This window comes from Furipterus horrens, unplaced genomic scaffold, assembly GCF_987537825.1.
Source record: "Furipterus horrens unplaced genomic scaffold, mFurHor1.1.pri manual_scaffold_9, whole genome shotgun sequence".
Taxonomy (NCBI): Eukaryota; Metazoa; Chordata; class Mammalia; order Chiroptera; family Furipteridae; genus Furipterus; species Furipterus horrens.
In genome coordinates this window covers 68,917,589-68,939,805 of record NW_028327179.1, presented here as the reverse complement: position 1 = coordinate 68,939,805, position 22,217 = coordinate 68,917,589, and the positions used below count along the sequence as shown (strand labels likewise).

General features: G+C 37.3%; 1 pseudogene; it reads left to right on the top strand.

Moving 5' to 3' along the window:
- The first annotated feature begins 3,284 nt into the window (after positions 1 to 3,284).
- On the top strand, positions 3,285 to 3,795 carry LOC150001890 (mediator of RNA polymerase II transcription subunit 28 pseudogene; annotated as a pseudogene).
- Positions 3,796 to 22,217: the final 18,422 nt, after the last annotated feature.

Below are 22,217 nucleotides of genomic sequence, written 5' to 3'. Positions count from 1 at the left end.
AAATATGGAATATTTATTAGATAGTTATGTTTTGTCTTTGTTAAATTTATTACATTTTATCATTGTATTATGATTATATGAGAAGGCCTTTGCTTTTAGGAGATGCATACTAATTGTTTTTAGAAGTAAATGGCTGAAATTCCTGAGATTTACTCTCAAATAGTTCAGAGACAGAGAAAATACCTGAGGTAAAATTCTGCAGTTTTTGTAACTTAACTGAATACTCAATTTTTTTTTCAAAACAAACTCTTTTTAAAGATGTTTAGAAGTTTCAAAAACATAGGAAAATGCAATAATTCACCTTTGCTCACCTTCATTATAATTATTCTCCCGTGATTAAAATTCCAAAACAAACAACTTCTGTTAAATACAAAGTAACCATCTCTCTTCTGAATAAACAATGAAAATTTTAGAGGTTTATTCAGTGATAAAGAAATTCCAGGAGATAACAAGATCACAAAAGTAAACAATTAAATTCGAGTGAAGGTGTATGTCATTATTGTTGGGAAAGTCAAGAAAGTGTGAGACTGGGGTATTAAAAATATTTCCTATATGGATGAAGGATGTTTTTCACAGGATGATAAGGTGTAATTTTTGTTGTTGCTGTTGGAAAATAATAAGACAGTCTTCAAAACCCTGGTTGAATGTGAAGAAGTTAGCAGAATTTAGTGGTGGAAAAAATGTATAAGAATGTGAGCTTGTTATAGAACTTATTTTTTAAAAAGATGAAAATGAAATGTAGATGCCAACAACATCTTGTCTTTATAATACATTGGACATGAGAAAGAGAGGGGCTACCATTTTGAGAGCATAACCAGAGAAGCAATGACTTTGAGGAAAGATCAGGTTTCACTTAAAGAAAAAAAAAGTGAGATGAAGAAAAGTTATTTAAAGAACTTGTGGGCTGTAGGAGAGTTCGTTATGAATGAGTCAGTTGCTCTTCAAAAAAAATCAAATAAGTATTGGAATTTTCTTTTCATGGTTAGAGAATATGTCTCAAAATTATAGCATTCTAGGGTTTTCATTCTCTATAAAATTTATAACATTCTTATTTTAATTAATTTATTGAAAACTTGATAAAAACCAAAACACAACACAATATAAATTTTAAAATATATGTAGGTTTATTAACTAAAGATTATCTTCACACCAGCACAAAAGAAATCATAGAAAAAATTTTTAAGGAAAAACTAATATGATCTTAAAGTAATTTGTACTCTTTAGTCTCCAAGCATGTTCTGTTATCAGAGTATCCTCACTCCAAGTGTTTATTCACATCTGTCTGCTATATCATAGATCTAAATGCAAAATGTAACACTCATGAACATTATGTGGATTTGTGACACTCCCTGGAGGACTTTGGACCCATAAAGCGATGAATGGATTATAAGAAGACATACATATTATACTGTCATCTATGAAAGATGCAATCTAACTCCAAAGTTATTTATATTATATAAAGTAAAACTCAACCTATTTCCCTTAGTCTAACTGAAAACAGTCTCCCTTAGGGATGAATAAATGAATAGCTCACTATTAATTTTCAGTTTATATGACTTCATCTTTGAATGTGCCATGTTTTAGAGACTTTTTAAAATGGCCAATGTTTATTTATTTTACACATGTGTGTGTGAAGAAATGGAAGCAAAAGGAAAAATATGATATAAAATTGTCCTAATAGAATAATATTTTTTCATATTTTTCCATTATTTTGAATCATTCAAAACTTACCTAACTTTGGATTTTAATGACCCAGACCACGTTTTTATAAAACCTGCATTGAGTGTGTTAACATTCTTTGCACCATCTCCTTAGTTACTTTAAGGGAAGTATGATGTGTGGTGCTCTAATGTGTGGGTGCTGAATTTAGATCAACACTTTAGTATTAACACCACCTAGACCTCTATTTTTATGTGTAAAAATCTAGGATTGGATTAAGAGATGCCTTAAACTTTTTAATTTGACCAAAATATTTCATATTTTTTGTTTGTTAGTCCTAAAACCTCAGGAAATAATCATCAAATAATAAGTTGGAATCTAGTGATTAAATAAATGTTGTTTCACAATGTATAAAACTTGGGCCAGGCATTAAAGAAATTACTATGAGTTAGTTTTCTGTATTGAAGCTGTTTCTTGTTCAAACTAGAAGAGAAAGGATGGATACATGAATTTATAACCATTATTTAAGGTAACTATATCTTAGATTAACATGTTAGCTTTACATCTAACAGATTTATAAGACTATGCTCTTTCATTATTATGGTTATAAATGGCAAAATATTGATCAAGTGGCATTAGAAAACAATTCAGTATTTTTATTTCAAAACTCAGAATCAATCAGAATGCTGATGTTTTGTGATGTAAAAGTGGCAGTCATATTTTGAACTCTGAGACATTGGTTAAAAATTGTTCAAAGGTTGAACTCAATTGAAACACAATTCTAAATTTAAAGATTATAATTATCACTAATAATTCTTTAATTGCCACCTTCTCCCCCCCCACCACACACACACTTAAAACCTCTTTTTTGAAGAAAACTATCAGGATTTGTTCACCAAAGAAAACAAACAAACAGAGTCCTTAAAACTTCATTTCAACAAAGTTACTTTATCTCTTTCAGACTATTCCATTAATATCTTTAAATAATTTCTTCTATCATGTTGAGGAAATAAAACATAGCACATGTAAATAGGAGAGATTTTAAAAATAAATTTAGTATAACTATTTAAATTTTATATTTTAAAAATCGAGCCAGTTTTCAAGAATAGGTTTTTTTTAATTCGTTTTTGACTGGTGGTTTTAGCCCACAGAGCGGCCAATGCAAAACATTTGTTTTTAACATTGTAAAATGATGGTTACAGCATTGGACTGTTAAAACATCTGGAATACTGGGGTTCACATATTTTCATGAATTGTTGATTGTGTTTATCTCTGGACATTATCTAATACACATAAAGTAATTATGTAGTAAAATAAATTATTGACTTTAACCTTATTCCCAGGTTTTCATTATACATAATAGCTAAATTATTAGTTATTTTGTAAATCTATAAAATTATTTTAAGCTTCGGTACCAGTATTTGTACCAATTTCAATTTTAATTAACAAATAAATATTTAAGTTGTATACTTTTAACTGGTCTAATTGTTTGTTTATCTTCATATAAAATTTTCAATGTCCTTCCATTGGCATATCAACTTTAAAGAATCTTCCTGAACCTGACAAATTTGTTAAGGAAAAAATAAGTAGTCCAAGAATGATAGATATTTCTCAGCATTTCAGAAATGGTAGCTCCACTGGGAGGCATGTTTTCTGGGCAGTCACCCAAACCACACCACCAACACCTGGTTCTTGGGCCAGTCTTCACTTTTTCAGGCCACACTAGGTGCCCTAAAACTTGTTCTGAGTACCTTGGTGGATAAGTTGTAGTCATTTGTTGAGGCTTTTTTTGCTTCTCTGGTGAGTCAGCATTATGTCAATGGCACAATCAGGAAGAAGTTTGAAATGTTGATCTGTGTATCCAGAAATTTCTGGATGTTTTTTTCTATAAAAAGATCACAGTTAATCTGTCCAGAAACCAGAGCAGTTTATCAAAGAGGATGTCTCAGATTTAGGAATAAATTACAGTGGAAAGATACTCTGTTCCAGAAGCACTTGACTAAGCTGCTACATTGACAGCAGGTGCTGGAAGACATCAGTGAACAGTGCAAGAAACAAGCCAACAGTCCTCATGGCTCCTTGGCCTACCTTGAACAGCCATCTGCTAATATCCCCTCACCTGTGAAGCAAACATGAGTAAAAGCCGGCATGAATGTAACTTGTATGTGAGTCAGTGCAAACACAGTTCTTTTTGTCAAGCTTTACTTCTTGGTGTCATGACATTTTAGAAGGACTCTGCCAGAGAACAAGATTATTTTAGCTGCACCCTGGCTAATATATGACTCAGTGGGTTGAATGCTGGCCTGTGAACCAAAATGTCACTGGTTCTATTCCCAGTCGACACATTCCTGGGTTGCAGGCCAGGTCCCCAGTTAGGGGGTGTGCAAGTGGCAATTGATTGATGTTTCTCTCCTTTTCTTTTTCCCTCCCTATCCCTCCCTCTAGAAAATTGATAAATAAAATATATTTTTTTTAGAAAAGATTATTTTAGTTGCATGCTCCCACCTAACACCCCCTTTATTTTTATAAGCTTTTATAAATGTCCATGGCTTTGGAAAACAAGTAAATATTTTTGCTTTTAGCAAAATTAGAAATGTTAGTGATGCCACTAACATTCCTTTATATGTTTCTTTTTTCTGCTTGTTTTGATTTTTTAAATTTCTGTGTAACTTTTCATCTTTTTGTGTTTCCAGTTTTAGATTAGTTTGTATCATCTAAGGGAAAAATAGTTTGTATGATCCGATCTGTCAATCACAGGGTGAGGATTTGGGTTGTAGATCTTTATGTTAATTATGTACTCCCGCCACTACCGAATTATGTAAAAATATGTAAATTAGACATGTTTCATGATGCGACTACCTCAAGAAGAGGGCTTTAATGCAACAATATTTTTAATGCTTCCAGAACTCTGAGAATGAGTATATTTTGTAATAAGTCAGAAGAGGATTTTAATATCTTAAATTAGTGTAGTAATATGATATTACAGTAGATTCCTTAAGTTGATGTTTTTATTTGGGGGTAAGTTTATATTTTGTGTGATGCATGTTTACATTTTTGGGTTATGGGGATGTAGTAGGAGGAGTAAAATGCTAAATTTTGTTATATTCTGCAGTAATGAATCAGACCTTGTTCTCAACAATATGACTTGGGCAGAGGTGAAGTGTGAGGATTAAAGCTCACTGTGAGTCTCTTTTTGTTTTGAGTTTTGTTTGTTTGTGCTGTTTTTGTTTTGCTTATTTGGATAGATATTTTCAGTTAAGGAAAGTTTTTGCTAATGGATGGTATTGATTCCAAGGGATGGGGCTTCTGGGTGGGGGGTGACCTACAGGGTGACCCTCAGTGACTTACTCCCCATCAAACAGCATGTGGAGCTTCAGCATTTAAGAAGACGGTTTAGTCTCTTGTTGGTCACACTGGCCAACACAATTCTTTATTGATCTGCTGCTGAGAAATGTAGATTGGTGCTGTGTCTGGCTCTCCTTGCATGAGGATTTCCTTTCTTGGTTGTTTAGTCTCTGACTACATTACATTCCTTTGCCCCAACAAATGCTCCACTGTCTTCTGAACTGGCAATAACTTTTTTCTCCAATCTTGAAGGCCCCTCCTCATACCCATTACATCCAGTCATGGTGCCATCTAGCCTGGGTGCTACCTGGTCCCTGAAGCCCCCAGATCCCCTCTCTGCCATACCCCCAAAACACAATACTTTCTGTCTCCTACCAACCTTGCTTGGTGCTCTCTTGAGACTTAGTAATTTGCATCTGTCTCTGTTCCCCTCATGAGAATTAAGCATTATTTTCCTCTGAATATACAGGGTTCATGTACTATTGAGCTTTTATGCATTCGTATTTGTGCATGTACAGCTAGAGGCCACTGAATCCCCTCAATGAAAATGTGTAGGTTTAACAAAACTTTTAAAATTTGTTTTTTCGCACATTATGTGACTTCAGGGTGGTTCACCTGATTACCTCATGCTAATGAGAAGCTCTAATTGGCAGCTTTAGATTTCTTCGTTAACCTAAATAAGCTAAGTTTTAGGTATCTTTCAATAATAGAGGTTCTTAGTGAAAAGTTTAGGAACTGTTCTACTTGGTGCTTAGTGAAAAAATTTTTAAGAAATGTATGTATCAGTTATTACCATTTTTATTAAAGTTAAAGTTTTTTCTGGAAAACAACGTTTTAATCTTGAAAAAAGGACTGGTAAATGTTTTGATTTATTAGCTATAACTGCTTAAGATATAGTAAATGTATCTGCCTTTGATTTTTTATTGATATATTTTATTTCCTTTATTATAATTCTGTACAAATTTTATGATAGTTTTTCTATTTCTGTGAAAAATACCAATTGAAATTTTGATAGAGATTGCATTAAAGCTATAGAATACTTTGGGTAGCATAGACTTTTTGTCATTAAATTTATTGGAATGACATTGGTTAATAAAATTATATTGGTTTCAAGTGTACAATTTTATAATACATCATCTGTATATTGCATTGTGTGACTAACAGCCAAAGTCAAATATTCTGTCACCATATGTTTGACCCCCTTTACCCTTTACTACTCCCCCACATACTTTTCATCTCATAACCACCATACTGTTTTCTGTGTTTATGAGTGTTTATTTGTTTATTTGTTGCTTTCAGTTTTTCATACCACGTATGAATGAAATCATATGGCTCTTAGCTTTTTCTGGCTGACTTATTTCACTTAGCATCATAGTCTCAAGGTTCATTTATTGTTCCAAATGGCAGTATTTCTTTTCTTATGGTTAAATAGTATTTCATTGTATATACATACCACATCTTCCTTATCCAATTATCTATTGAAGAACACTTTGGTTGTTTCTACTTCTTGGCTACCATGAATAATGCAGCACTGAACATAGGGCTGCAGATATTTTGTAAATGAATATCTTCAAAGGTTTTGGATAGATACCCAGAAGAAGGGTTGTTGGGTTATATGGTAAGTCTTAATTTTTTAAGAATCTCTATAGTATTTTCTCTAGTGGCTGTATCAGTTTACATTCCCAGTTGCAGTGAATGAGGGCTCCGTTTTCTCCACAACCTCTCCAACACTTATTACCTGTTTTGTTTATAATAGCAATTCTAACAGGTGCAAGGTGGTATCACATTGTAGTTTTAGTTTGCATTTCCCAAATAACTAATAAAGTTGAATAGCTTTACACGTGTATGTTGGGCATTTACTTGTTTCTTGGGAGAAGTGTTAAGGTTCTTTGCCCATTTTTAATTGGATTGTTTGTTTGGTGTTGAGTTATATGAGTTTTTTATATGTTTTGGATATTAATCTCTAGTTGGAAGTGTTGTTTACAAATATCTTCCTCTATTCTGCTTATTTTTTAAAATTTTGTTGGCAGTTTATTTTTCTGTGCAAAAGCTTTTAGTTTGATAGAGCCTCATTCATTTATTTTCACTTTTACTTCCCTTTACTTTGAGGTGAAATTCATAAAATCCTTTCTAACACTGAGGCTCATAAGTTTAATACCTATGTTTTTTTCCATGTAATTTATTGTTTCAGGACTTATGTTTAGGTCTTAATCCATTTTGAGTTAATTTCTGTATATGGGGACAAAAAGTAGTCTAGTTTTATTCTTTTGCATGTGGTTTTACAATTTTTCCAGCACTGTTTATTGAAGAGTCTTTTTTTTCCCTCTATTGTATGTTTTTGGCTCATTCATAGAAAATTATTTGTCTATATTATATGTGGATTTATTTCTGGGCTTTCAATTCTCTTCCATTGATCTGTCTGTTTTTCTGCCTATACATGCCATTTTGATTATTGTAGCTCTGTAGTTTAATCTGAAGTCAGATAGTGTTATACTTCCAGCTTTGTTCTTTATTCTCAGGATTGCTTTGTCTAACCAGGATCTTTTGTGGTTCCATATAAATATGATGTTTTTTTGTTTTTTAAATGATATTCAGATTTTGATGGGGATTGCATTAAATCTGTATATTGCTTTGTGTAACATGACCATTTTAAATATGTCATTCTCTTAATCCATGAATTTAGAAGATCCTATTAGAAACAATAAATAAATACAATAAAGTTGCTGGGCTTATTTTTTAAATGAGATAAAATTGACATGTGATATGTTAGTGAGGATATTATGTCATTATAGAAAGTAGCTTATCAGTATATCTGAACTTCAATTATATCTTTTGTAAAATACGGCCAAGAGTGTCATATCTTCCAAAGAATGAGTAAAAATATATATGATTTAGGAAGTTCCCAGAATTAGAAATGTTGAATTATTTTTATTTTCAACATTAATTTGGATATTTTTATTAATTCATAATTCTTACATCCATCTGAATACCAAATAAGGTCTTAAATAACTTGAACTCTGTCATATTATGCTACCTTAGTTTTGTTTTCTCTACTTTAATTTTATTTAAAATTCAAGCAGAGAACTTTCTTTACTGTCTCACTGTATTTTATTTTATTTTTTTCTTATTTTTTGGTTTTTCAATTACAGTTGTTCCATTTTATTCCCCAGTGATTCCCCCCACCCAGCCCACCCCTTTTCCCACCATCATATCCCCCTCCCGTTGTCCATGTCCATGAGTCATTTATACAGATTCCTTGACTAAACCCTTCCGTTACTTATCCCCTTCTCTCCCTCCCTCTTTCCCCTATTGTTCATTTGTTTATGTTGTTATTTAGTTTTGTATTAGGTGATATCTGTAGTGTTTGTAGTGTTGGATGTGATCAAGGACCAAGGACGCTTGTGATAATTCCAGCAGACTGAACTATTGGACGAATGGGGGGCTGCTGCACGCTCAAGCAAGTCAGCACTGAGCAAAGCAAGCACCGTCTTTTTATTGAAATATGAGGGTGGCAATTACGGGATACACACCATATTGCTTAAGGAGAAAACAGGATGCCAGGGTTCAAACATTAACTAGTTTGGAGACAACAAAACTATAAGTGCTTAAGGCTAAGCTTCAAACAAGATGATAGGACAAGGGAGTAATGGAGTACTCAGCAAAGTCTCTTTATTCTCAGGATACCATAGCTCAGTGGCCTAGAACAGTTTACAGCTGCTGGCGTCAGCAAGTCCAGCTTGTATATCTGAGTCACAGGACACCTGGACGGAGGGGCATGAAGAAATGCCCCTACCCAGAGACTTGATTTCCACCACCATTTGCCCTTTTTTGTTTTAAAATTATCTTGTTAAGTATTACAGAAATAGCTGCTGCTTTAGCCTTTTGCTTTTTCTTATAACTAAAGAATACAATAGCAAATATAAGAATAAGGATAAGAACAAGAAAAATCATCCCTACATGGGATCCAATAAACCCCTGAATGTCTTGAATAGGATTCATCTTGTCTAACCCATTTATCACATCTTCAAATATACCTTTATCAGTCAATTGCTCAAGATGTTTTTCAAAGGTAGTATGTATCTTTGTTTGTAAAGTTACAATATGCTGAGTCAAATTATCATGATTAAGCAAATGTTTTTTTACTTTTCCCCATGGAAATTCAGTTTCATTATAGGGGATAGGAGTTATACAATAAGTAGGTTGATTCCAGTCACATTTCAATAACAATTGTTGTTTAACACTTTGTAGCTGATCTCCAACTAACGCAACTGCCTGATTTAAATCAGCTAATTCAGATTGCATTTCAGAGTTAATTTGACGTTGTGCAGTCCATAACTGCTCAGAGTTCTGATGCCAGGTCCAGACGAAATCTGCGGTCTGCACAGAGTGATGAAGAGCAACTCCAGCCATAGTGCAGTGGCAGTTATAGCAATCAGTCCCATGATGACAGCAATGAGAAGACCAAGAAAACAAGAAAACGCTTGCCTCTGCGAAGCAGTCATTTGGCCACTTTTTGCAGAAGTTCAGATGCTGGGCTGTCTTGCCAGGCACGATGAAGCTGTACAGACATCCAAACTCCTGTTCGTGATCTTAGGATATATAGCCTTTCACTTTCAGACAAAATCATGGAGCAGTTAATACAAGTATGCAAAGTACAATTAAGGCAAGAAATTTCTCCCATCTTGGAACCCAAGTAATCTTTCCTCGGAGTAAAAGATAAGGGAGTCTAACTTAAGCCTGCAGATTTCTGGTAACATTGCGAACAACTGTAAGATTATGAAGGCCATTAGCCTGATATAATCATCCTGTCCAAACATTTAAAGATTCAAATGCTGCTGTTAGTTTCCAAATATGAGGTTGGGCATAAAAAATCATTTATATAAGGCAACAGGGGCGAAAACCCAACCTCTTGCCAAATGATGTTATCTCTAGCAATACTAGTCTTCCATGTACTCTGACTGAACCATTGTATTCTGTGATGAGGGTCTGCTGTACAAGCGGAGCCATAAGGACTCCAATTAATGACGCTGCCACAGGGAGTAGTAACAAGAACTCGTACTTGTTCTCCCCTGCATTTGAGTCCAATGGACCCAATGAGTAGTTGAGAGAAACATTGGCATCTCACGGACTGGCTCATTCTGCGGTGAACATTGTTTGCAGCGGATTGGAAAGAACCCATATGGAGTGGCTGCAGACATTAATATTAATTGTTTATTATAGAGACTAGAGGTATTTCCTTGTATCGTTAACCAATCCTGAGGTCTATAATTAAGACAATGACACCCAAAACCAAAGCAAATGGGAGGACCAGATGCTCCAGTAACATAATATAAAATTACTGTTCCCTCTTCTTCGGGTTTAAGTGGACCACGAATGTCAGAAGGTCCAGGAAGCCAGTTGGGCTCATTGGTATAAATGGGAACAACAGGGTCCCACCAGGAAACTCCTCTCATCAAAGGTGGGTTAGCAATATAGGCCCAATAAGTATAATCTTCAGCACTAGCACTAGGGCTTTGAGAAAACATTATTGCTAAAAGGGCGAGAAACAAAGTATTGGATGTAAGGGGTTGATGTTGAGACCTGACTAATTGTTTTGCTTTATTAGTCAATTCTCTGATCTGATTCCAACTGGGCAAACCTGTTCTTGGAGAGTTGTCAGTGTTCTTCCATCGAACTCTCCTTCGTTTTCACTTCAGGGTCATTTTCTGCATCTTTTCCAGGAGATTTCTCCATTCTTCTTCGTCATTGTCCTTGCATTTCCTCTTCTGGGATGACATGATGCAACTTAATGCATTTATCAGGAATCCAGATATTCTGTGAACCTGTGGAAATATAAGCATATCATCAACCCCAACGAATAACAGCTGCTGGGAGCCACTTGGAGGTTAAAACATCATAATAATAAACAGGCTGATTTATTGGTGAAACAGTTTTTATTGTCCAATGCCTCTGTGCTGGGACAAGGGAATCATCACCAATTTGTAAAAAATTTAAAGTAAATATTGTGTTCATTAACCTTTTCTTTGGGGAATCCATACTATATCCTTCTTTTTGTTTTACAAGAAGTTCTTTTAATGTCTGATTATGGCGCTCAATAAGAGCTTGTCCAGTGCTGTTGTATGGAAAGCCAGTAATATACTTAATATTATGTTGATAAAAGAATTCCTGACATTCTTTTGAAAGATAAGCTGGAGCATTATCTGTCAATAGTTTCTGGTTTTCCAAGAACAGCAAAAGCTTCTAGGAGGTGTGTAATGACACATCCTGCACATTCAGAAGACATTGCTATAGCCCATGAAAAGAGTTAATAACTCCTGATTGAATAATAATACCCTTAGCAATAGGGCTAGATTGGCCAATTATTAAATCTACATATCCTTTAGGCAAAGGTCCCCATAGAGTTAATTGCTGGGTGGTGACCAAGTTCAGCCCTGCTCTTCTGCTTGTGGCTGCACAAAGATTTGTGACTCAGCACTGCCCTGACTCAACACATTTGATTGCTGGGGCCTTGGGGTCTCCTGTTTTGGTTCGGGGCACCAGAGCTCACGCCCCGCTGCCAGTTTCCCTGATTATCAGAGGGTGCTATACATTTACCATTCTTATCAAATTTAGATTTACAGTCGTTTGTCCAATGTTTCCCCTTTTGTTTCACAGGAACCAACACCCTTTTACAATCCTCATTAGCATTTCAAAAGCCAATTGTTTTTGAGCTCTTTTGTAAAATTTTATTATTTGACAATGCTTTCCAAGTATTTTAAAATATATTAAGCCTGATTGGTTTAGAGTTTTCTTCTTTTTGGTAAGAAGAAAATAATAAATTCCTGAGATATTTCAAGGGCCCTTTGAAATACATCAAGGTTGTAAGAAAGTTTTTTAACTTTTAAATCTTGGAAATCTCAACAACTAAGGAATATATATTATGAAATAAAATTTGACTTTTTATTTATAGTGATAATAAGAGGTATATAATATTAATATAGACTGACAAAAATTCAGTTCTTAGCATTGAGAAACATGAATTTTTGGATATTAGTTAAATATTTGAGTAATATACTGTAACAGAACCCTTGGGCTGCTCCAATTAAAAACAAACCCACGGGCTCTTTAGTTAGGGGCCCGATTGCCTGCTGCCAAAATTATAACTCTCAATACCAGAGTTTAGTGAAAAGAACAAGAATTGTTTATTTAACAGTTATATATATTTAGTTATTTTGGCTCAGTGGATTGAGCGTCGGCCTGCGAGCTAAGTGTCGCTGGTTCGATCTTCCAGTCAGGGCACATCAGAGAAGGAAAACTCTGATTCCAAAAAACCACCGCTGCCTTGCGACATACCTCTTCAGGGGAAAGGCTAAGGAAGTAAACCCCGACAGAAAAACCGGAGCCGGAGTCCCTAAGGCGGTTTGACGTTGTTGTCAACACCGGCAACTCCTGCGGCGCACCTGAGGCCAAGCTGTATTGACTCCGTCTTTCCCTTGGATCCTTCAGCTGCAAAGAGAGGGGGGGGGTCTGCTGCATGGGCAACAACAGACCCTCCATATCACCCTGCCCAGGCTCTGTAGCTTCAGCTCCACTGGAGAGGACACACCAGCGTCATCGCAAGATGTCGATTCAACACGGGAGGAGACAGATACCGTGTCACTCCCGAGTCGGACTGCACAACCATTCTCGGCGGTGCAGATAGACTCTTAAGAAGCTACACCATCGTCTCTCGAGATGGATGGCTGCCGGCGACGATATTTAGTTATTTGCGGATTTCTGTTGTTAAGTCTTATATTCTTTAAAACACCCATAAACACATATACTTGCCTCCCCCCTACCAAAGCAGGCTAGCTTTAGAAAAGTTAGAGAAACCATTTCCCTACTTTCCAAACACAGTTCAGCTTTACCAGCAGCTGCCAATCACTCTTCTGTTTGGGGAGGTCCTTTCTGTGCTGTGGTGCCCTCCAGCTCTCAATGCAAAACCGCCTGGATTCTCAGCCTCCTTGCAAACTGCCTTCTTCATGCAAACCGCATGGATCTCCTCTCCTCAAAAGCGCATGGCGAGAGCCTCTTAAAGCAGCCTGGAGACCCCTTCTCCAAGCCACATGGAGAACTTAGCTTCGCAGCTGATTATATATCCCTGACTGTGTCCTCTGACACAGTGGGCGTTGCAAACAGTTCTGACCATTCACAGAACCTTACATAGGCTCTGTGTACTTTTTCCATACCATCCCCTGGTTCAAGACTCCTCCCATCTACCTGAGGCTTTGGATGCATTAAAGCCATTTTGCATAAAAAAGACACTAGGCACGAGCCTCAGGCATGTGGAGGCATTCTGAAAAGATGCTTCTTTCTTCCCATCCCCCAGCTGCAATCTCTGGGGATTTTTGGACTCCCCTGTTTCTGTAACAATACTAAATCAGCAAGATACCTTTCCTTAACTTGATATTCAGTATCTTTTATCAGTTGCTGTAAAAACCGAAAATAAATCTCTTGTTTTTTAGATAACCCTGGTCCGTACCAGTTCTAAGTCAGCTGCTAGGTGAGGCACCGCGCGGAACCGCGGCCCAGGGGGCGAACACGGTGGGACCGGAACCAGTGGTGCGGCGAGGGACAGGGAGGGAGAGGATGGCGAGGCACATGGAGGGGATGGCCCCCCGCGGCCACCGCTGACCGCACACCCCTGGCCCCTGCCGCAGCCGGAGCAATCCACAAGAAGGGCCCAGCTTGCGTCAAGAGTTGCCACCGCTGCCAGCCCCTCGGGTATTCGGACCCCTGCCCATGGTGGGAACCTCCTCCCGCCGCCACCTCCTGACTTTTCTTTTGAGCCATTTCAGGGTGATAATAAATTCGAGAAGGCAGTTGCTCTTCCTTGCCAAGCAGCGTTGGAGGAGGAGGAAGCGGCTCAAAGTCCGATTGAAATGGCTGTAAGGCTACAGCCACCTGGTTAAAAGCAGCCCTTGTTTCGCCTGCTCTAGGATGACCAGTTCGATGAGCTCTTCTAAGAGCTCTTCCAACTTGTTTCCATACTTTTAAGCTAAACTGGTTTTTCTTTTCCGGAACGCAACAATAACAGTGCTTTTTAACCTGAGAAAGGAGATAAATAAGAGCCACAATCTCACTTTCTTATCCTTTCAGGATTCCAATTACAGGTATTCTGGACAGACAGGTATTTACCCAACAGTGCCCAAGATTCTATTTATTTTTAATATAATCTTTTCTTGCTATATTTTTTTACCAAGGTATTTTTCCCTTTATAAGAGACTTTGTGAGGATCGCATACTCTTTTTCTAAAGATTGTGAGTTCCCCATGACCATGATTTGTATTGCCGAGAGGTTTGCAGACTCCAAGCAACAAACCCTTCTCGGTTCTATCTGTTCCCAGTTCTTACCTTTAAGTCCCTGAGTTCAGACGTCAGATGTAGTGTTCGTGGTGTTGGATGTGATCAAGGAAGCTTGAGATAATTCTAGCAGACAGAATTACTGAATGAACGGGGGGCTGCTGCACGCTCAGGCAAGTCAGCACTGAGAAGAGCAAGCACCTTCCTTTTATTGAAATCTGAGGGTGGCAATTACGGGATACACACCATATTGCTTAAGGAGAAAACAGGATGCCAGGGTTCAAACATTAATTAGTTTGGAGACAACAAAACTATAAGTCCTTAAGGCTAAGCTTCAAACAAGATGATAGGACAAGGGAGTAATGGAGTACTCAGCAAAGTCTCTTTATTCTCAGGATCCTATAGCTCAGTGGCCTAGAACAGTTTACAGCTGCTGGCGTCAGCAAGTCCAGCTTGCTTATCTGAGTCACAGGACACCTGGACAAAGGGGCATGAAGAAATGCTCCTACCCAGAGACTTGATTTCCATCAACAGATATATGGTATTTTTCTTTCTTTGCCTGGCTTATTTCACTAAGCATAATTCTCTCTAGTTCCATCCACGATGTTGCAAATGGCAGGAGTTCCTTCTTTCTCTCTGTTGCATAGTATTCCATTGTGTAAATGTACCACAGTTTTTTGATCCACTCATCTACACATGGGCACTAAGGCTGTTTTCAGCACTTAGCTATTGTAAACAGTGCTGCTATGAACATAGGGGTGCATAACTTCTTTTGAATTAGGGTTTTAGGATTTTTCGGGTATAATCCTAGCAGTGGGATCGCTGGTTCAAAAGGCAGTTCCATTTTTATTTGGATGCCTTTTATTTTTCTTGTCTGATTGCTATGGCTAGAACTTCCAACACTATGTTGAATAGGAGTGGAGAGAGTGGAGAGCCTTGTCTTGTTCCTGATTTCAAGAGGAAGGCTTTCAGTTTTTGTCTGTTGAATATGATGTTGGCTTGCAGTTTCTCATATATAGCCTTCAATACGTTGAGGTACGCTCCCTCTATTCCCATTTTGCTGAGTGTTTTCATCATAATGGGTGTTGTACTTTATCAAATGCTTTTTCTGCAGCTACTGATATGGTCATGTGATTTTTGTCTTTCATTTTGTTTAGTTGATGTATTATATTTATTGATTTGTGAATATCAAACCATCCTTGCATCCCTGGGATGAATCCCACTTGATCGTGATGTATGATCTTTTTAATGTGTTGCTGGATCCTGTTTGCCAATATTTTGTTGAGGATTTTAGCATCTATGTTCATCAGTGACATTGACCTGTAGTTTACTTTCTTTGTTCTGTCTTGACCTAGTTTTGGAATTAGTGTAAAACTGGCTTCAAAGAAAGTGTTTGAGGTTTTTCTCTCTTTTTGGATTTTTGGAATAGTTTGATGAGGGTAGGAGTTAGTTCTTCCCTAAATGTTTTGTAAAATTCTCCTATGAAGCCATCCAGTCCAGGGATTTTGTGTACTGGGAGATTTTTGATTACTCTTTCAATTTCCCTGTTTGTAATTGGTCTGTTGAGACTTTCTACTGCTTCTTGATTCAGTTTTGGAAGGTTATATGTTTCTAGAAATCAGTCCATTTCATCTAGCTTTTCGAGTTTCTTGCCATACAGTTGTTTGTAGTAATTTCTTACAATCCTTTGTATTTCTATGGTATCGGTCATGATTTCTCCTCTTTCATTTCTAATTTTGTATATTTGGGTCTTCTCTCTTTTTTTTCTTGACAAGCCTGGTTAAAGGCCTGTCGATTTTATTTTTTCAAAGAAACAGCTCCTAGTTTTGTTGATCTTTTAGATTGTTTGTTTAGTCTCTATGTCATTTAATTCTGCTCTAATCTTGATGATTTCCTTCCTTCTTCTTGACCTAGGCTTTGTTTGTTGTTGTTGTTCCAGTTCTTGTAACTTTAGCATTAGATTTTTTTATTTGAGATTCTAATATCCTTTTCAGATATGCCTGTATTGCTATGAACTTCCCTCTCAAGACTGCTTTTGCTGTGTCCCATAGGTTTTGGACTGTTGTGTATTTATTAGCATTAGTTTCCAGAAACTTCTTGACTTCTTCTTTGATGTCCTTGTTAATTCATTTATTATTTAATAGCATGTTATTCATTCTCCATGAGTTTGGATGTCTTTGATTTTTTTCTTTGAGGTTGATTTCTAGTTTCAAGGTATTGTGGTCTGAAAAGGTGCTTGATATAATTTCAATTTTCTTGAATTTGCTGAGGCTCATTTTGTGTTCGATCATGAGGCCTATCTTTGAAAATGTCTCATGTGCTTTTTAAAGGAATGTATATTTTGCTTTTTTGGGGTGGAAAGTTCTGTATATATCAGTTAAGTCCATGTGGTTTAGTGTGTTATTCAATGTCTGTATATCCTTGGTGTTTCTTTGCTTCAAAGATCTGTCTATTATTGGTAATGAAGTGTTAAAGTTCCCTACTATGAGTGTGTTGCTGTTAATATTCTTCTTGTGATCTTCAATTATTTTCTTTATATATTTGCGTGCTCCTATGTTGGGTGCATATATGTTTATCAGTGTTATATCTTCTTGATGGGTTGTTCCCTTAAGTATTATGAAATGTCTTTTTTTGTCTCATTTTATGGCCCTTGCTTTGAAATTCGTTTTGTCTGATATGAGTATTGCTACGCCAGCTTTTTTTTCATGTCCGTTTGCTTAAAATACATTTTTTCCATCCTTTCACTCTCTGTGTAAATCTCTTGTTTTGAGGTGTGTTTTTTGTAGACAGCAAATATGTCGGTCTTGTTTTGTATTAATTCTGCTACCTTATGTCTTTTAATTGAAGCATTTAATCCATTTACATTTGAGGTTATTGTTGACATTTATTTATTCATTTCCCTTCATATCTGTGTTCCTCCCCCCCCCTTTTTTTCTCCTTCTTAGATCATTCCTTTTAACATCTCTTGCAATGCTGGTTTGGCAGAGATATATATTTTTAGTCTTTTTTTGTCTGAGAAACTCCTTATTTCACTTTCCATTTTGAATGAGAGCCTTGCTGGGTAGAGTATTCTTGGTTGTAGGCCTTTGTTTTTCATTGCTTGAAATATTTTTGACCATTCCCTTCTGGCTTGTAGTGTTTCAGTTGAGAAATCAGTCGATAGCCTTATCAAAGCTCCCTTGTATGTTATTTGCTGTTTTTCTCTTGCTGCTCTTAGGATTCTCTCTTTGTCTTTGAATGTTGCCATTTTTATTATGATGTACCTCGGAGTGGGCCTTTTGGGGTTTCACTTCATTGGAACTCTCTGTGCTTCTCAGACTTGCATGACTTTTCCTCTCATCAGGTTAGGAAAACTTTCTGACATTACTTTTCCTATCAGGTTTTATACTCCTTGTTCTTCTTCTCCTTCTTGTATTCCTATGATCTGAATATTATTTTGTCTCATGTTGTCCTGTAATTCCCTTAGACCTTCTTTACACTTTTTCAATCTTTCTTCATTTTGTTGTATTGTCTGAGTATTTTTTTCTACATTGTCCTCTAACTCACTAATCCGATCCTCTGCTTCGTTTAGTCTGCTTTTGACTGATTCTACTCTGTTTTTCAGTTCAGAGATTGTATTTTTCATTTCTTCCTGGCTCTTATTAATAGTTTCTATGTCCTTTTTTATGCTGGTGTAGTTCTCTGTAAGTTCCCTGTAATTTTCTTGGAGCTGTTGGTAACTTCTTTGGAGGTTGTCGTAGTTATTTTTGAGGTTGTTGAGGACATTGAGCTTCTTCACCACCATTATTTTGAATTCCATGTCTGACATGTGGGTTATGTCTATTCCATCTACCTCTATTTCTGGTGACTACTCTTTTTCTTTCATTGGGAGGTTGTTCCTGTGTCTTACCATGTTGGATCCTTCTTGTTTGTTTGTTTGTTTGTTTTTGTCTGCTTTGATTTCCCTCCTTTGAGGTATGAGATTCTTTATAGGAGATCTGGGGGTTTCAGTGGTTCTGACTCTGATCTCCTGAGACTGATGTTCTTGGGGTACCCTTTATGTCATTTGTTTATGCTGTCTGGTTACATTTCAGATGCCCTTTGGTGGGACCTTCCCTCTGGCTAGTTGATTGAGAGTCACTCTGCCCACTTTGTCTTGAGTTCTTTTGTGGAAATGTTGTTAAAAACATAAACACACAGACTAGGCAAGATACCCACACCCTGAAAAATATTCCGCACCCTTTATCCCACTATCGGCAACAAATGAGCCAGTATTAATATAAATGTAGAGAGGTTTGGCCTATTATACTATAGAGAGAATAGATAAGAGTTGTTTTAAATGCAGAAAAAGATGATTTTTGAGAGGGGGAATGATAGAGTAATAATAGTAGCAAGTAGTGTCTAGTCTGTGCAAGACAGTAAGTAATTACATTGTATGTTAATAATTAAAAAGAGAGGGAAGAATGCAGAATATAATAAGAAAGTGGAATTGTATAGTATTAGATATATAGTAGTTATATGCTATATATTTAGTGTGAAAGGGAGGCTAAGAAAAACAGACAAAAAAACAAAAATTAAAAAGGAAGGATGAAAGGGAGAGATGGAATGAAACAAATTAAAGAGATAGTTTTAAAAAATAAAATAAATAAAAATAAAAATTAAAATTAAAAATAAATTTAAAAAAATTAAAATAAAATGCAAATTAAAAAAAATAAAATAGAAATAAAAACTTTTAAAAAATAGTGTTTTTACTCAGTTCAGCCTTTGTGTGCAGTCTTCTTTTTCTGGATCCACACCTGGTCTATTGAGGCAAGCTAGAGGTTCCTGATCATGGTGGCAGCGGTGTGCGCCTGCAATGAGGTGATGGTTGCGCTAGTCTCATGCCCGCTGGGTCATGTGCCCAGGTAATACCTGTGCTCGGTGGCCGGTGTGTTCATTTAGCGCCTATTGGAGCCATCCCGGTAGCTTGTCCGTACGCGCACGTGCGCACGCACAGTGGTCTGCGCGCTAGCCTCAAGCCTGTTTAGCCTTGCCCGGAGAGTTAGTCTCTGGGGCCCCGGACACTGTGCATGGTGGAAGTGGGCGTCTATGAGTTGCACCTGCCCGCTGTTCTTGCACCTGCTTTGGCGGGCACGAGCAGCACCCGTGCAAGTGTTTTGTGCACTGGTTTGGCGCCTACTGGGGTGTGTCTGCGCATGGTCTCCTGTGTGCCCAGTGGGTTGATTTTGTGCCCATTGGAGTGTTGATTCTATGCTTGTTGGGGTGGGCTCGAGGGGCACCTGGAGGCCCGGCCAGCGACTTAGTTGCAGGCCTGTGCCAGCAAACAAGGGCACCTCCCTGCGCGTGCTCGCACAACCCAGGGGGAGGTTTGGGGAGTGGGTGAGTGCACTTCTGCTCTTGCGCTCCTCAAAAATCTCCTCTCACCCCAACCTCTCCTCCCCTCTCTGCAGAATACAAGAGAAAAATATAAAGGAAAAACACATTCTTACATACACAGCAGTATGCTGTTTCTTGTCTCTCAGCATCAGATGCCACCTGACCCACTCCTGGCTCTTCCAGAAGGCAGAGACCTGCTCTCCTCCTGATTCCTCTCTGGGGAAGCCTGTGGTTATTAAAGAGTGTTTGTGTACTTCCAGCCACAGCTCAGGAAGCCAACCCAGTCAGAAATCCCATCTGGTTCCTTTTTCCTCCGCTATCCTCACCAAACAGGTTGTTCCCAGATGGTCTTCTCTAATCCATCAGTGCCAAGGCTCAACTCCTGCCAGTGTCCAGATTCTCACTAAGATGTTCTGTCTGCAATTAGTCCAAACTACAGACGGGTCTCGGGAGCTAGAAAGCACAGCCTCCCCTCACACCTCCAACATCTTAAACTCTCTGTCTCACTGTATTTTAATGCCATCATCATGTTGTAACTATTATTTAATTATAACAAAATTTAATACTGTAAAGATCAGTCCTTTCATTGCTTCTATTTTTTAAAATATTTTTATTATTTTAGCATGCACTTCTGAATAATTCTGGGATAAAAAAACATAATGAATTAAACCTATAAAATTTTTTCAGAAAATTGATATGTTTATCTTATAAATTTTTTTTCTTTGTAGTATGAAAGAACTATTTATTGCTTTGTGGCATTCTTATGATTTTTAATTGAATTTTCTGATTTTCTTAAAAACACACCCACACCTCACAAATCTCATTAAGTGCATCATTTAATGCTTTGTTTTATTTACTCTTCTTACCTTAATGACTTTTCACTAACAATGGCTGGTATAGTGGAGTGCTTTAGATTTTATGTGTGATAGTGTATGTGTGTGCACATGTGCTAAAATGCTAGTTTATAGAGTACGAAGCTTATTATTTATTATACATGTGAAAAATAGTTCACAACTTCACAATTTCTCAAACACAAATATTCCTTTATGATAAAACTCAGTAGCTTTAGAGAGTTGATATAGCTAAGGCTACTATTTAGAATGTTCTGTAATATTCATAAATACTGAACATAAGCATAAAATGTATTTGGGGAGACAAAAAAACTCACAGAATGGAAATTAAAACGTTAGAGCAGCATGAATTTACTAGACACTGGCAGCCCAGTAATATGGGCATAAGGACTTTGAAAGATTGAGATATCATCACAGGATGAGACTTCTGAGAGGATGGGGAATGAAGGGAGTTTCTTTACAATGAGTTCATGAATTTCTCTCTTGTTTCTTATCCATAATTCCTGTACATCCTCACTTAACTCCTTTGTTCATATGTCTTATTTCTTACCTAGTATAAAAAGTGTGTCTTTATGTCATTTACCTTGTTTACTGCTAGTTCACTGAGAAGTGAGATCAAACACTAATGCTAGTGATCCCTTAAGTGAATAAGAAAGCCTGATTGGTAGTGCTGACATACTCCTACAGTCTATGAGACCTCATTAATAAGCTTGAAAATCCTTTAAATAGTTTCATGTTTTTCAAATGTATTGCAGCTGCCTTGATATAAAAACAGAATAGTGTCAACAAGCCTTCACTTGTAGTGATAATGTGTAATAATGTATGTGATTTTCAATTCTTAGCATTTACTATTTTTTGAGAGGCACTTTTCCAACATCACAGGTTCAAATGTTTCTATTGATTTTCATGTCTAGATTTATTGTGAACATGTAACTTCCATTTAGCTTAAAGCAGTCCTTCTGATAACTTAAACAAACAACCATTTAGAAAAACTTAACAACAGAACACTGATGCACATCAGTAAGCTATTAAAAATAATTGTATTTATAGTAGGTATTTTATATTGAAAATTGTCAGCAGTTCAGTTTTTAGAATATATTATAAAAATAAATGGCTTTTAGGGGACCAGGTAAGCCCATATATATATATTACCCTGGCTGGTTTGGCTCAGTGGATTGAGCGTCGGCCGGCGAGCTAAGTGTCGCTGGTTCGATCTTCCAGTCAGGGCACATCAGAGAAGGAAAACTCTGATTCCAAAAAAACCTCCGCTGCCTTGCGGCATACCTCTTCAGGGGAAAGGCTAAGGGAGTAAACCCCGACAGAAAATCCGGAGCCGGAGTCCCTAAGGCGGTTTGACGTTGTAGTCAACACCGGCAACTCCTGCGGCGCACCTGAAGAAAGCTGTATTGACTTCATCTTTCCCTTGGATCCTTCAGCTGCGAAGAGAGGGGGGGTCTGCTGCATGGGCAACAGCAGACCCTCCATATCACCCTGCCCAGGCTCTGTAGCTTCAGCTTCACTGGAGAGGACACTCCAGCGTCATCGCAAGATGTCGATTCAACACGGGAGGAGACAGATACAGTGTCACTCCCGAGTCGGACTGCACAGCCATTCTCAGCGGTGCAGATAGACTCTTAAGAAGCTACACCATCGTCTCTCGAGATGGACGGCTGCCGACGACGACGAT